The sequence below is a fragment of the Phyllobates terribilis genome, unplaced genomic scaffold (assembly GCF_046119375.1).
Source record: "Phyllobates terribilis strain yellow unplaced genomic scaffold, ASM4611937v1 Scaffold_87__1_contigs__length_6367161, whole genome shotgun sequence".
Taxonomy (NCBI): Eukaryota; Metazoa; Chordata; class Amphibia; order Anura; family Dendrobatidae; genus Phyllobates; species Phyllobates terribilis.
In genome coordinates, this window is record NW_027362847.1 from 1964893 (window position 1) to 1982562 (window position 17670).

Sequence of the window (17670 nt, forward strand, 5' to 3'; positions counted from 1 at the left end):
TATATTGTTCCCACAGTTTCAGTTTTGGACCATTTAAGGGGAATTTAAAGGGTTCTGGCCACTGATTTTCCTTAAAGGGGATCAGTATCCCTGTATGTCTTTGTATATACTTGATAAAGACCTATAACAGGTCGAAACATTATGTGATGGCGGAATAAACTTTGTCTTTTTTAATTCATCACTCTGGACTGAACGCGGTTTACTTACCTTTATCCCCTTTAACAGGATGTCTTATTTTTGTGTTTTAGTCCCAAGATTGAAAAGGGCAGCCCTCTTAAAGCCCTGCTGTTTGACTCCACGTTTGATCACTACAGAGGCGTCGTAGCAGCATCGCCCTGTGTGGAGGTGACGTGTGTAAAGGCAATAAAATCGTGTCTGCCCACTCTGGCAAGTGCTATGAAGTCAATGAGGTTGGCATACTGACCCCAGAGGAAGTGCCAGCCGAAAAACTAAGTTTTTTTTAATAATTTTATTAGCCTTTCCCTCTGTCTTCACCAATCAGCCCTCTGTATTGATGATCAGATCAAAGATCTAGACAGGGATTGTCTCACGCTGCATCTCCTTCCTGATTGTATCACTGAGAAGACAGAAGCTGCCCCATCCCATTCTCCAAGAAATGCAGAACCCAATGCATCTGCTGTCCGTCATCCGCTTATTGTCAGAGGACATCATTAGGGACTGCATTTTCTCATTGCTTAAGAAATTGTTGGGGGATCCTGCTAATTGCTGAATAATAAAACTGCAGCACCGCTCCATTTAAAGCAGTGTTTCCCAAACTCCAGTCCTCATGGCCCCCAACAGGTCAGGTTTTCCCCCCAACAGGTCAGGTTTTCAGGATTTCCTCAGTATCACACATGTGATGAAAGTATCATCAAGGAATCAGGAATTTTCTCACCTGTGCAATACTATGGAAATCCTGAAGACATGACCTGTGGGGGGCCGTGAGGACTGGAGTTTGGGAAACACTGATTTTAAAGGGACTGTCAGCACAGAATGACTGTTGAAACCAAGTACAAGCGCTCCGTGGATCACGGCGTGGGCCAATCCTTTATATACACCTTCCCACCTGCTTGTTTTACCTCTGTCTCCTTCCTTCTCTGGTTCTATGAAGCCAGAGCTGTCAATCAATGAAGAGGAGGGTGTGGATAGAGGGAAAACAAGCAGGTGGGAAGGTGTATATAAATGATTGGCCCCGTCATGAAGCACCGAGAGTTGGGACTTAGTTTGAACAGTCATTCTGTGCTGACAGTCCCTTTAGGTGGACGAGATCCAGATGCAGCTTATTTCACCGCATAAGGCTGTGTGCCCACTATGCGTTTTTTAAGCGTTTCCGCAGTGGCAATTCTGCCGCAGGAACGCTTAAACGCATGGTAGAAGGTCAGCCATGTTCCCCAATCATAATCCGCATGTGCTGTGCACATGCTGCGGGAATTTCCGCTGCGGATTATCATTGCGGAAAAATCCGCAGCACTACCAATTATTTTGCGTAAGCGCGGCGTTTTTGCCGCCATTGACTTGCATTGAATCGCTTAATATCCGCATGACTACATGTGCACATGCGGATATTAAGCGATTCAATGTGCGGATGGTACCCGGGTCTGGAGAAGAGGAGACTCTCCTCCAGCCCCGGGTACCATAGTACCTGTTAAAAAACAAAGAATTTAAAATAAAAAATAAACCTTATACTCATCTTCTGATGGCCCCCGGTCTCCTTAGTGATGCGTCCTGGCTCCCCGGCGGCTCGCGATGGTCTAAAAGGACCTTTCATGACGTCATTTAGTCATGTGACAGGTCGCATCGGATAAGGAGACCAGGGGCCATTGGAAGGTGAGTATAATGTTTTTTTTTATTTTTTACCATTTTTATTCTTTTTTTTAACTAACTTGGTCACACTATATAAAATCCATGCCGGTTGCACGGATTTATATAGTGTGACCAAGTTGTCAAGCACTTTTCCAAGTGATGCTAAAATCGTTTGGAAAGCGCTTGACAACCCGCATGCGAAATCGCATGTGCAAAATGCGTGACAAACGCTTGTCCCTGGCTGAAAAAAACGCATGTAAAATCCACATGCCAGGGAGATACAGAAACGTTCAGGAAAAAACCGGAGCATTTCTGCATCGTGGGCACATAGCCTTAGAGTGCCGCTGTGCAGGCAAAGACAACATCCCCCTCTTTCTGAGAATCAGTGGGGCTTGAAGGGGTACGGCCCCCCATCAGTTATAAAGCCATGTCATATCATCAGTCATATGAGTGTTATGTGGCAATGGCATTGTCTTGACAGCCAAGGATCCTACTGAAGGCCTCCATGTCTTCCATGATTGTACAACTATGAAGCCCGTCCCATAACTGGGATTAATATCAGATTGGTCATTTTACTCTACACTGTAGCGGTAAAGCCATTGGATGTTTTCGGTGACCTGAGCCTGCAAAGTTAAATTCTCCCGTTACATCATTTTTGGCTTCACCACATCTGTTCGTGTTAAAACTAAAAACAATATCTTCTAGAAATCCTATCGAGTGGATGATGGAATGAAAAAGAAGAAAAAAGATGAAGCGGCAGAATCTCTGGAGTTTATTTTGTTCACTTTGCCTCACCAAGAAAAGTAATAAAAAGAGATCAGAAAATATTTAGAAAAACTACAGCTCTAACTGCAAAAAAAGCCCAGATACAACGAATCTACTGGGAAAAAAGCCCAGATACAACGAATCTACTGGGAAAAAAAGCCCAGATACAACGAATCTACTGGAAAAAAGCCCAGATACAACGAATCTACTGGGAAAAAAGCCCAGATACAACGAATCTACTGGAAAAAAGCCCAGATACAACGAATCTACTGGGAAAAAAAGCCCAGATACAACGAATCTACTGGAAAAAAGCCCAGATACAACGAATCTACTGGGAAAAAAGCCCAGATACAACGAATCTACTGGAAAAAAAGCCCAGATACAACGAATCTACTGGGAAAAAAGCCCAGATACAACGAATCTACTGGAAAAAAAGCCCAGATACAACGAATCTACTGGGAAAAAAGCCCAGATACAACGAATCTACTGGGAAAAAAAGCCCAGATACAACGAATCTACTGGGAAAAAAAGCCCAGATACAACGAATCTACTGGGAAAAAAGCCCAGATACAACGAATCTACTGGAAAAAAAGCCCAGATACAACGAATCTACTGGGAAAAAAGCCCAGATACAACGAATCTACTGGGAAAAAGCCCAGATACAACGAATCTACTGGGAAAAAAAGCCCAGATACAACGAATCTACTGGAAAAAAAGCCCAGATACAACGAATCTACTGGAAAAAAAGCCCAGATACAACGAATCTACTGGGAAAAAAGCCCAGATACAACGAATCTACTGGAAAAAAAGCCCAGATACAACGAATCTACTGGAAAAAAAGCCCAGATACAACGAATCTACTGGGAAAAAAAGCCCAGATACAACGAATCTACTGGGAAAAAAGCCCAGATACAACGAATCTACTGGAAAAAAGCCCAGATACAACGAATCTACTGGGAAAAAAAGCCCAGATACAACGAATCTACTGGAAAAAAAGCCCAGATACAACGAATCTACTGGAAAAAAAGCCCAGATACAACGAATCTACTGGGAAAAAAGCCCAGATACAACGAATCTACTGGAAAAAAGCCCAGATACAACGAATCTACTGGGAAAAAAGCCCAGATACAACGAATCTACTGGAAAAAAAGCCCAGATACAACGAATCTACTGGAAAAAAGCCCAGATACAACGAATCTACTGGGAAAAAAGCCCAGATACAACGAATCTACTGGGAAAAAAGCCCAGATACAACGAATCTACTGGAAAAAAAGCCCAGATACAACGAATCTACTGGGAAAAAAAGCCCAGATACAACGAATCTACTGGGAAAAAAGCCCAGATACAACGAATCTACTGGAAAAAAAGCCCAGATACAACGAATCTACTGGAAAAAAAGCCCAGATACAACGAATCTACTGGGAAAAAAAGCCCAGATACAACGAATGTACTGGAAAAAAAGCCCAGATACAACGAATGTACTGGAAAAAAAGCCCAGATACAACGAATCTACTGGAAAAAAAGCCCAGATACAACGAATCTACTGGAAAAAAAGCTCAGATACAACGAATGTACTGGAAAAAAAGCCCAGATACAACGAATCTACTGGGAAAAAAGCCCAGATACAACGAATCTACTGGGAAAAAAGCCCAGATACAACGAATCTACTGGAAAAAAAGCCCAGATACAACGAATCTACTGGGAAAAAAGCCCAGATACAACGAATCTACTGGAAAAAAAGCCCAGATACAACGAATCTACTGGAAAAAAGCCCAGATGCAACGAATCTACTGGAAAAAAAGCCCAGATACAACGAATCTACTGGGAAAAAAGCCCAGATACAACGAATCTACTGGGAAAAAAGCCCAGATACAACGAATCTACTGGGAAAAAAGCCCAGATACAACGAATCTACTGGAAAAAAAGCCCAGATACAACGAATCTACTGGGAAAAAAGCCCAGATACAACGAATCTACTGGAAAAAAAGCCCAGATACAACGAATCTACTGGGAAAAAAGCCCAGATACAACGAATCTACGGGAAAAAAAAGTTTTCTAGCTTTTAGAAGGCAAGGATAAAAAACAAATAGTAAAAGTGAAGATTATCCCACATGCACTTTGTCACCCAAGGATCTGCATAAACTGCAGCCGGCCCATCTCAGCACCACTTCTTTTGTTTGTGCTTTTTCCTTATTGCTTTCTGTGTCTTTTTAAAAGGGTTTTTCCATCATTTTTTTAAAGTAATTTTTTCCGATATCCAAAGCATTTAAAATTGTGTACGACCCTGTGCAGGATATAATAGAGCGACATTTTAGCACACTAGGAATATTCTTATAGTGCCACTAGATGGCGCTCTAATCCTGCATGCAGTACTGATGCTCCTGTCGGTGCTGCTTTCTATGAATATACATGGATGTTTGATGCCCAGGAGAGAGCAGAGCTGAAAGGGGATTCTGTTATTAAAGCAAATAAAATGCCAATATTGTGTTATGGAAAGTTCTGCAAATTAAAATACAATTTTGTGTTTTTATTGCCATTCAGTACAAATCTGTTGTGGCCGCATGATGGTTCTCAGCTGGTTACAGTGCGATTAGCAGAGCTCTCTGATGTGGTATTTAGGCTCTGGGAAGTTATAACATATATGTTGATAGATCCAAAATAGTTTTACATCCAAAATTCAGTGCTGACTAATGTCACAGCATTTCTGACTTAAATGAATGTAACTAGATGAAATACTATTTTTGCTGCATGCAGCCACCACCAGGGGGAGCTGTTGACATGTGATTATGTACAGCTAATATTGTACCCAACCGCAGCAGTAGAAGTCTGTCTCCAGTGAGCGCCCTCTAGTGCCAGCTGTATATAGCTGTAGTGAACTCATGCAGTGCTGGGTCTCAGAGCCGTTGCTGCCTTTTTTTATAGCTGATTTGTACCTGATATTCAATGTAGAATTTGATGAATCTGCACTAATTGTGAATATATATTACTCTCATTGTTTCCTAGATATGCTGGGCAAGTAGGTTATCTAATCGCTGGGATGAAGGACGCACAGGAAGCACAAATAGGAGACACTCTGCATTTACTGAAGCAGCCAGTGGCTCTGCCCGGCTTTAAGCCTGCGAAACCCATGGTGTTTGCAGGTGAGTTGAACCCTAATACAAATTAAATGGTCCCTGTACTTGATCTCATTCAATAGATAATGTGCAAAATCCCTTTATAAAGTTCAATTAAGTTGGAGTTACTTTTCAGGGGTTAGATAACCTAAAAGTGTCGGCCGGTAGGGTCTCCCTTCTGTCTAAGTGTAATTTGTCTCTAGCAGCAGAAATCCCCCTATATGGATTACCGGAAGTGGGGCTTGGCCTTCGTCTCTCTGCTCCTGCCTGTCAAACTGTATATGCAGGCTTAACAGAGATGTAGCCTTTCAGTTAATTGCAGGCATCTCATTAAGCAATGGCGGAAGCAATACGTGCTGAGTAATGAGAGAAGGGATGTCCCAGGACCTATAGTGCTGACAGAATGCTGATAAAGAGGAATCGTCCACTCCAAAAGAGTGGATGGCAAGTTACAGAGCATGTGTATTGGTACTGTTCCAGGACATACTGTTTTATCTACAGTCCATTTAGAATCAACACTCTGTTCTACATAATATTGTACATGGAACAGAGTATTATGCCAATGTAACTGCAACACGCATCGAAGTCAAAATCTCAGCAGAATTACACCTATAGCCCCCTCAGACTATGCAAAACACCAATTGAGCTTTAACAACTTCAGCTCAAGTGCTCAAAAACTGTGTAACGGGGTCGGAAAGCTATTGTACAGTATACAGTATATATTTTATTATCGTAATATTAAGACTTGTATTACAAGAGCACTTAGTTCAAGATTCAGCCTCCAGATGGCGTGACATCAGAGATTAGACACATCTGCAAGAGCGTCCTCAACAATGAATATATAGTCAATCACAGGGACTAGACGTGTAATGTATTAGTACAACAGTATAACGAGTGTTGTGTAGAGATGAGCGAACCCGAACTGTAAAGTTTGGGGTTCATACCGGACACCTAATGTCCAATGCTGAACTCCGAACACTGACAAGTCTGTTTTAAGAGTGAGAGACCTCCTAGCCCTTACTACGACCATTTTACAGCATCAAAGTTTGTGTCTCCATTGACTTCTATGGGGTTTGGGTTCAAGTTCTGGTACCCGAACCGAAGTTTGGTCGAAACCGAACATCCACGGGGTTCGCTCATCCCTAGTGTAGTGTAAATTCTACATATTTTGCGCCTGAGTACCAGTAATGAGGAGATCCTTACCCATTATGTGCCTGCCACTCTCCTAAACACACGTTTCACTTTTTTAGCTTCTTCAGAGGGTCACAGAGTATACCAAACACTGCCCCCCAGGCACCAGATGTAACCCACTGTATCCATTCCTTTAAGGCTAAAGTTACAGCTATAGAATAGATTGACCTTGACAATTCAAGTGCTTTCTTGTGGGAAGTATGTGCACCCCCCGATCATTTCAGTGGAGAGCGACCATTCCCAGCCACCTCTATTGAGAATCCATGACCGGCACAGGCGCTGTACCCTCGCCTGTCACACTTTAGTAATCCTACTAATTCCTTGTAACAGCCAGGAACGCCTCCATGATTGGATTAGGAACGGTGATCACAGAGTAGATAAATGCCAGAGAACCTTTATTCTGCTGCCGCATCTTTCATCCCATTAGACTCGGCCTATTTTACAGAAGCCGAGATAATTGAGGAGAGATGTAAGGAAGGAACCTCCCGATCCTCCAGGACTAGTCAGCTCAGAGCCGTGACGTGTGGACAAGGTTTTTCTACATTGTGGGGAATTTAGGGAGCGCTGCAGCAAGGGGGTTGGTAATGACACGCCACCGTGACACATAATGCATGGACTGTCTCCTCTCATTTGTTCTTTGAAGCTTGTTTTTCTCGTGAGTGATGCTCGGTGCATGAGAAAAGCCCAAACAATTAACATCAAATGGGTTTTCTGCGATTTGTAAAAAATATATAGCAGAGAGATGGGAATCTAGGAATGATTACATATGGAATAAAAAAATAAAAGAAAAGACCTTCTCAAACTCTGCCCTTTCAGAATCGCGGCTCTCACGGTCCCTGCTCACTTTTGGCAGTGACCAAATCCAGTATATCATTCATGTGGACACTTAAAGTGTATCCGTCATTTTAATTTTTATTTCATAAATCAATAGTTTACGTGAAAATAGGAAACTTTGGAATATATCTTATCAAAGAAAGTTGCTTCTTTATTTACTAAAATTGATCAGTCATCATCAAGTCTCAATTCTGAGGTAAAAATTTGTATTCAGTGAAGACAGACTTTCCCATTACTGAGATAGGAGATGGCAGCTGCTACTGATAAGGGGGAGGAGCTGTCTCAAGCTCCTCCCTCTTCCTGCCCACATAGAATTGTATCAGTAGCAGCTGCCATCTCCTATCTCAGTAATGGGAAAGTGTCTTCACTGAATACAGATTTTACCTCAGAATTTCATAGTGAATGATACATTTTGGCAGAGAATGAAGAAAATGTCTTTCATAAGATATATTACAAAGTTGTTTAATTTCATGTGTACTCTTGATTTATGAAATAACAATTAAAAGAGGGTTACTCTCTAAGATAATCGGGTGCCTTAAAGGTCATGTGCTGGAGATGTCGGCTTCACTGCTGAGGTCAGTACTAGTGTTGAGCGAGTATGTTCTATTAACCCTTTCACCGAGTATGCTCGGGCCGAGCTCCGAGTATTTTCAGCTGCTCGGTGATATGGTTGAATCGCTCCCGTGTGCATGATTTGCAACTGTTTGACGGTTTTATTACATGAGAGGAATGTCTATTTCTTACACTTTCCTCACATGTAATAAAACTGTCAAACGATTCAACCATATCACCGAGCAGCTGTAAATACTCGGAGCTCGGCCCGAGCATACTCGGACAGAACATACTCGCTCAACACTAGTCAGTACCTTAGTCACATGAATGATGTACGGAAAGCCTGCAGGAAGTAAGCGGAGACCAGTGCGGACTACCGGAGCAATAGTGATGGAGCCATGGGGGGAACAAAGAGGTGAGAATAGGGATTTTGAATTGAACCCATTCCCTGCTGCTTCCTGAGTTTTTGGAAAACCATTTTAAGATATGTGCACACGGCGTCTCTTAGATTTCGGTTCCGCCACTGAGATTTCCCAGACAAGGCCGCTTGAGGAAGACCGCAACGGTCGTTTTCCTGAGGTGTCTTCTCCGGCGGCTTTGCAGCGGCTTTCACTTTACGCTGGTAACTATAGAGAGCAGGCGGCTTCCTAGCGGAAGACACTCAAAGAATGAACCTGTTCCTTATTTTAACCACTTCAGTTTCCGAATCCTAAAGTGGTTAAAAGACATAAGCCAGAAGATGTGCACAGCAATGTTGCTTTGACATTGCTGTGCATTATGTTCATATTATGGGGCGCTTTATCTGGCAGATTCCAGGCTGAAAAAGCAGCCTGGAAGGAATCCACTTGAAAAAGATGCCATGTGCGCACACCCTTGGGGTAAGTTCACACACAGTATTTTAATGTGGATTTTTTTATGTGCATTTATTGAGTGGCCATACCCACTCCCAGTTGAGTTCTGACCACCGTTCAAAAACTTGGCAAAGTGTTCCCAGACGGGCAAAAAAAAAACCCACAAAATTTTAAGCAATTTTACACTAGAAAACGGACATAAACTGCTGGATGAATCGGCCCCTTCGTTTTCTGAAGCAGTCAAAAAACTCAGTGTGAACATACCCTAAATGTGGTTTTTGGAGCAGAATCCGCTTCAGAATATTGTGTGAACATACCCTAATGGTTTCTTTTAACTTTCTGTTCCAGGAATGTTTCCAGTTGACCAATCCGAATACAGCAATATGAAGAGTGCGCTGGAAAAGCTGACCTTGAACGATTCAAGTGTCTGTTAGTCGGGACAGCAGTGCAGCTCTGGGTGCTGGCTGGAGGTGCGTCTTCTACTGCCATTATCTGAATTATTTTATATCACTATATATTTTATTTCAGTCATTTCCTATACTTATGATGAAAATATACCGTGCTGGCATTAATGTGTCCTACAGTGATCATAAGGGCACAGTTATCACCTACGGACCGATTAATTGAGCATTAGATAGACATTTCAATAACTTTAATTTCTGAAAAGGGGTCATTTGTGCAAGTTTAATTATTGATATAGTGTATAAGGCTGAAAAAAAAAACGTCTTCAGCTCAGAAAATTCTTTTGTAACAATGATCAGGAGGAAAGCAAAAACACATTACAAGGTAAAGTCCAATTTTTGGCAGAGCAAACCACTGGGTCAACAATTCATCTTGGTAATGTGTTAACCACTTGTATATTACACTCACGAATGGTATCTAGTCCCCTAGTGAATTCAGCAGAGAGTTGCACAGTCTCACGCTCTTACAGTAAAGAATCCTGGTCTTGGCCCTTTTGTTATAGATACGGTACTGAATATATTACAGTATGTCACTCCTTAGCATTTTTTTTAACTAATAATTTAATAATAATAACTAATAATTTTAACTAATTAATTGTATTACTCTTTCCTTGTATTGCAGTCCACCTATTCCATCTTTGCTTTAATCTCCCACCTTGAACTTGCTAGACCTCGGCTTTGCCTTTCTTGCACACTGGTGGCCAAATCTGTGCACCATGTTCCATATGGAGTCTGACTAGTGAAAATGTATTTTTCATTGTTAATTCACATTTGTCCCTTCTCGGCCCAAACCTCCAGCTTATCCAGATATGTTTGTGACATATTATCCTGCATTTCCATAGCCGGGATTGTCACCGGTACAGTATTGTGTAGATCTGAATCCTCATATCCTCATCAATACACATGTACATGTACACATGAGCCTGCTGGACTTCCCATAGAGAAGTCAGAAATGGTTTATTACCACCTCTGCCTTCCTGATTGTTTCCTAAACAAGTGCTGTGCGTATAGTTTAGGAAGCAATGGTGGTGATCATGTGAGTACCGGTTGCTGGCAGCATGTGTTGCTAGGTTAGCCCCAGATTGATTCAGCAGTTTTCAGGAAGTTGAATTTTGTCATGTTTTGTTATTACTGAATTTCCCTGTAACTGTGCCTGGCATATAAGCCCCAGTTACAGGGGAATTCAATACTGACAAAATGGAGGCAAACGTTATTTGGATGACTGAACCAGAGACATTTTTAGAGATCTTAAAATCCCATGTACGGAAAAAAAAAAAATTGCCTGGTGATGATCAGAAATGATCTGGTCTTGAACTGGTTTGTAGTTCAGTCTACGACCTGCCTTGTGTATAGTAGGCAGTGCAAATAGCGTGGTGTTTCTCTATTATGATGGACACCGCGTTACTGGTACTTTCCAGACCAATTTCTATTAGAGTGGTGGATACCTATCGAGCACTAAGTAGTTGCTCATTTTATTAACACTTTCGGTATACTTGCCTCTCTATAAATTATAACTAACGTTCATGTCCTGCACAGGTTGGGCTTCCTGGGGCTTTTACACATGGAGGTGTTTAACCAAAGACTGGAGCAGGAATACAATGCATCTGTCATAATGACGTCCTCTACAGTCCCATACAAGGCTGTGCTGTCCTCTCCAAAGCTGATTAAGGTACTTTCTGTCTATGGCTTCCATGAAGCAGTAATGCCTTATATGTAACCACTCTGCGCTGTATTGTGGGCCACTCTGATTTGTTGTGCCATACCCCAAAACTAACTATCAGGGTGTTTCATTATTTCTGGGGGAAACAAAATCAGTAAAATTGGACTTTGATTTTGAGATGTTGACATTTTTTGTTCAGTATTTGCAGTTGAAGTGGTTTTCTGCTACTGTAACATTAATGACCTAATTCCAGCACTGGTCATCAATGTCAGATCGGTGGAAGTCCCAACAACTGGCATCACCAACAATCTGCTGTGTGCAGCGGTGGCCAGATGGTGTTCAGCGCGGATCCACACCACTCTAGCACGCTGGTCACTGGTCACTGCCGGGTTCTGCAGATCACCTCCAATTGTATGATCCCATCTAATTTTCCACATTATTTCTTTAGGAATATGGAGAATCGGAGATTACTATTGTAAATCCATCTGAATTTTCTGACAAATCTGTAGTAAAGGAATATCTTGAACCTATTATTTTGGGCACAATTATCTCACCAGATGACTATCTTGGAAAGATCATGTCGCTGTGTCAGGTCAGTGACCATTGGATCACAAAATTTGAGGTGATGACATTGGGAAATTATATCATAAACATTAATTTTTCAAACACATTATATATGTTATCTTACACTCTCCATATGTTAAAGGGGTTGTCCAAGACTTAGATATTGATGACTTATCTTTTGGATGGGTGGAGGTCCGCAGCAGCTCCCCCGGCAGCTGGGTGTACACAGTATACGGAGGTGGAAGACCTGAGCTCTGTACACTGTGTAGAGACTGTTATCAGGTTCTGCAGCTCTGCTCTTATTTACTTCAGTGGGAGCTGAGCTGTAGTACCTGAGAATGGCCACTATGTGGTGTCCTGACTCCATACACTGTTCACTTTTGGGTGCCATGTGAGCTGCAAACAGTGGATCACCGAGTGTAAGAAGCCCCCTGATCTATCAAAGTCCTAGATAACCCCGTATAATACAAGGACGGCAGATTATAGGAAATGTCACCCTATTTTGGGGTAGATGTAGCAAAACTAATGTAGGAGCCAAGTTGAGCAGAGACACGTAGCAGGCAATTTGGTTTCTGCCACCCTCCATTACATCAGGTTTCCACTCCCTTTTAATGTAGTGGTAATGTATGTAGAAATAACGAAGACCGGATATACCAATTGTAAGTCAATGGGACTCACAAGGATTCATTTTGTTTCATTAGAAGACGGATCTCTTGGTCCATGGCTCCATGAGGAATGGCAGCTGTTATGCCAATGTGAACTACGTTCCAATAAAGCCAATTTCTTATTTCCGCAGACCCGGCGAGCAGAGCAGAAGAGCTTTCTTTACATAGACGAACACTGGATCATGATGAAGTATTTGTTACCTTTGAATGAAGTTGTGGTTGATTTTTATGACAACTTAAAATCCTTATCTTCAGGATATGCAAGATGAGACCTACAAAACCATGCAAAACCTTCACCCCTTCCGCCCGGCCTTTGCTGTTCCCAAACAAGATATATCTATATAGTCAAAAGATGGTACGATTGTTTACATTTTCTTCTTACTCAACTCCAAGAGACTGACAGTCTATTTGGTCCAGTTTGAGGCACATTATCACAAGAAGATCAGATGCCCCATAAGGGAATCTCCTAGGGCTTTCTCTAAGGGTCTCGGACTCTTCGATGAATAAGGGGCTTATGAGGTTTACCTTCTCCAGCAGCAATAAGTGAGAGTACATAAAACCGTACACCATAGCAGGGTGTACATAATCGGGAAAGGAGAGCAAGAAACCAAATCCGTTCCAAGGTCTCAATCTTGACAGCGTTTAGCAACCTAAACCTTGTGAATCTCAGTGGTGCTAGGCCAGGAGTATCGAGCCAAGAAGCCCATAGGTCTTCACGTTTTTGCAGAGAGCCTGGAAGCTTTTGTTGATACGGAGATCACATCCACTGAGTTCATCATAAAACATTAAACTTTACAATTTACAAGATTTAAAAGGAAATTGTATTTTCAACCAGCTTTACATAACTCAATAGAACAGGAGATTACTAAAAAACAAAAAAAAACACCTTGTAATATATCTGATCAGAGAAATCTGCTTACTTCTCCACTCCCCTTACCTCCTGAACTTGTCATATAAAAAAACAAACTCAAATCTAACTTGCTGGGAGAAGACGGACAGCAGGCTCACTGTGGTGTCGTGACGCTGCCCATTATAATCTATGGAGAGTGGAAGGAGTGAGACGCAGACTGAGGAAAATGAGGGCTGAGCTTCCTCTTAAGTGCTTTACCTTACATAAGAGCTGGATGCACAGCTACACAGCTCCGTACAGCTGTATAATGTTCTTCTCTCTACTTCCCCATTACCCTGTATTCTATAAGCCCTTGAGGGCAGGGTCCTCTTCTCTGTACCAGTCTATTTGTTATATGTATATAAACCTGTTCACATGTCCAGCACCCTCGAATTAATGGTGCTTTAGAAATAAATAATAATAATGTCCTCCATGCTTCTGCTTTGTCATCTGTGTGCTAACTAAGGAATAAAGAGCAGGAATCCATCTGTAGCTGCCAGGATTCTCCTCCCACCAGCTCAGCATCTGTTGAAAATTAAGAAATAAAGCCTGCAGAGGGGAAAACTGGTGAAAATGCAGGAAAACAAGTCCTATAATGGCCGGAAAGTGTCATTCCTTATGCAGAAACACAAGACTGGTTATTCGGAAACATTACTTGAAAGCACAACTAAAAAAAAAAACTAAAAAAAAAGTGAAGTTAAGTATTGCACCACCTAGTGTTCAAAGTGTGTATCAAATTGCATGTCCATCTAATAAGCTTAATGCTAATGGACCTATGTCCCCCCATCCTGTCCTCTGCACAGTTATCCTCTGTTCACTGTAAAGGACCAATGGGAATAGTTTCCTGTGCACGGACACAGAGATCTGGCTGTGGAGACTGAGCATGTGTGTCCTCTAACACTTTTTTTTATACTTATGCTATAAAATCCTATTCTACTGGAAAGTGAAAGGGGTATCCCAACAAGAGACGCAGTCTATAGATTTGTCATGTATGACACTTTATGGGATATTCCTATCAAAGGAAACCTGTGATGTCTTCCAAGTCTCCCAAACTGTTATTATCCTTCATTATGATGCAGGAACCAAAAGTTGATTGCTACGTGCAGTAAAAGCATTTCTTACATCGCTGCTAGCAATATGCAAATTGGCTGGAACTAGTCCAGAGGGGGGGGTCTATTGGCTGGGACTAGTCTGGAGGGGGGGGGCAGCGGCATCTATTGTCTGGGACTAGTCCAGAGGGGGAAGTGGGGATGCGCAATCTATTGGCCGCCAATACTAGTCCAGAGGGGGGTGGGCATCTATTGGCCGGGACTAGCCCGGCCTCATGTGCTATAATCATGCCCCCTCTTTGTGACTGAAGAAGAGTTCAATGTCCCTGTCATGGCTTTAGTGTAAGACGTCACTCGCTTCCCAAAATCTCCTGCACCGAGGCTGTGATGGGGACAATAAAGAAACATCCAATTCTAGTCACCTGAGCGCTGCTGCCAATCACAGGCTTTAGCAGTCTTGGGTCCTCCAAACGGAGCAGGCAGCACCGACCTCAGAGCGAACTGCGTTGGATTTATTTTTTAAATATATATTTTTTAGGAGCATCCATGCCTTACAAGAAATTCTCAAATCTGCTGAGATATTTTTCCTTTATAAACACAAATTCTGTACTGAGCTTTATTGCAGATTTTGATGGTGAATCCTCAATAATTACGCCCCATGTAAACATATTGTAGTCTTACAATAGTGAGAGCATTAAAAGTGTTGGAGCGAGTAACTGTTCTTCTTGTGCTTATTGCCCTTAAGATCATTCAATACAGAATAGAATATTAAGTCTTTACAGCAGACGGCGACTCGGGGCTCATATTTCCGGGTCATAACCTCATTCATTGGGTTACACTGTAACAGCATGCTTATTTCTGCCTGTGCTGCTATATTATACCTCTTCTTTTTCAGAATTAAAGCCTACAGAAAGAACATCTTGGCAAAATGTGTATGTATTTTATAGCTCTTATATTTATATATGCTTTTGCTGCTTTGATTTAAAAAAAAAAAACAAAAGTATATTAACGCCCATTCAAAGATTCTGATTTTCTCCATTTACAGCTGAGCCGGAAGATGAAGCAATGTCTCTAGGGTTATAAAGTATTGAAGCCTTGTGTGGCCGGGTTGAGCAATACATTGACTTGTCAAACACTTTCTCTATTTAAAAAAAAAAAAAATCCAACCTCCTCCACCCCTTAATAGCCGGCCATCACGCACCTCAGTATTTCATCATTGCCCAAGACAGCACCAAAAATTGGAGCTAAAATGAGCAGGAGGAAATCCTATTACCGGTCAGTGAAAAATGTTTGGCACATGCCTATGATTGGAATAAAGCGCAGATATTAGTAACATTGTAACGTAGGTTGAAGAAAGACCTCGGTCCATCAAGTTCAACTTTCCTCCCCCAATTGTACTCCGTACACTAACTACTAACTAACTTACTAACTAACTGGCACTAGACCTCACAAATGTATTATTATTATTATTATTATTATTATTACCATTTTTATCATTGCTGCACTATAACAATTAAGAATGTACCCGTTTATCATTTAATTTTTTAATTAGTTTTATATTTTGTATTACTCTTGTGATTCTAATAATGGTATTACCAGAATCCCTATGCCTAAATCTGTTGATCCAGAAGAAGGCAAAAACCCCAGGACACATTCAGCCAATTTGCATCACAGGGAAAAATTCCTTCTTGACTCCAAGAAAAGGCGATCAGTCCTAGAACCCTGGATCAAACCTAATTATGTTATTACTAGTTATATATTTAATATTACACTACTTATTGTACTACTGCAGTTATTAATTAATTTGTTTTTATTTTTATAAATGTGACTATTTGATATCGTTACTATTATTAACATCCTGCTATCTTATTACAGTATTATTCTAACTTTCCTATCACTACTAATACTACCCTATGCCTACATTGTTGATCCAGAAGAAGGCAAAAACCCCAGGACACCTTCAGCCAATTTGTGTCACAGGGGAAAAATTCCTTCTTGACTCCAAGAAAAGGCGATCAGTCCTAGAACCCTGGATCAAACCTAATTATGTTATTACTAGTTATATATTTAATATTACACTACTTATTGTACTACTGCAGTTATTAATTAATTTGTTTTTATTTTTATAAATGTGACTATTTGATATCGTTACTATTATTAACATCCTGCTATCTTATTACAGTATTATTCTAACTTTCCTATCACTACTAATACTACCCTATGCCTACATTGTTGATCCAGAAGAAGGCAAAAACCCCAGGACACCTTCAGCCAATTTGTGTCACAGGGGAAAAATTCCTTCTTGACCCCGAGAAAAGGCGATCAGTCCTGGAACCCTGGATCAAACCTAATTATGATTCTAATTATGTAATTACCGTACTATTACCGTACTACATGTACTACTATAGTTGTAACATTTTGTCTAATTTAACTGTAACCCTCAATGTTATGTGTATCGAGGAAATCGTCCAGCCCTTTTTTGAAAGCTGTTATAGTGTCTGCCATCACTACTTCTTGTGGTAGGGAATTCCACAGTCCCACTGCTCTGACTGTAAAGACCCCTTTCCTGTTTAGGTGCCTTAAAAATGGAAATATTCAAATTACACGTTTAACCCACTTCATTCATTATGTTGTTATTTACAGATACAACTAAAAACTCTTACATTTTTCTTATATTAAAAAGCTTTGCAGGTTTTTTTTGTTTTAACTATATAGATGTTCCATGAGAAGGCTCAATGGCTTCTGGAATGGGTACCCCTGGCATGGACTGGAATGACATTGGCATGGGTGTCTTCACAGGACTTTGATGAAATAGTCCTCCATTCTTACCCCCAGTTCATAGGTGGATCTGCCGGCTCTGCCATCCTCAGCGTCTTAACAAAATGTACTTTTTAGGACTGCGACTCTCATTTTACACTTACATCTGGAGGATGTGCAAGTCCACTAGCTGTAAGCTCTTGTGTTCTCCATAGGCCAAATTTTCCCTATTTAAAAAAAAAAATCCGGCCTCCTGCCACCCCTTAATAGCCGGCCATCTCTCACCTTTTTCCCCACTCCTATGACAACACTGTCATAAGTATGAGGAAATCCAACTGCCGGTAATGGTAGATTTATCATAGGCAAGTGCAAGATGTTGTTAAAAAAAAAAATCCGGCCTCCTGCCACCCCTTAATAGCCGGCCATCACGCACCTCAGTATTTCATCATTGCCCAAGACAGCACCAAAAATTGGAGCTAAAATGAGCAGGAGGAAATCCTATTACCGGTCAGTGAA

The 17670-nt window shown here is 41.3% G+C and overlaps 1 pseudogene; it reads left to right on the top strand.

Moving 5' to 3' along the window:
* The window catches only part of LOC141197779 (translation factor GUF1, mitochondrial-like), a 183989-nt pseudogene extending 170674 nt beyond the window's left edge, over positions 1-13315 (top strand).
* Positions 13316-17670: the final 4355 nt, after the last annotated feature.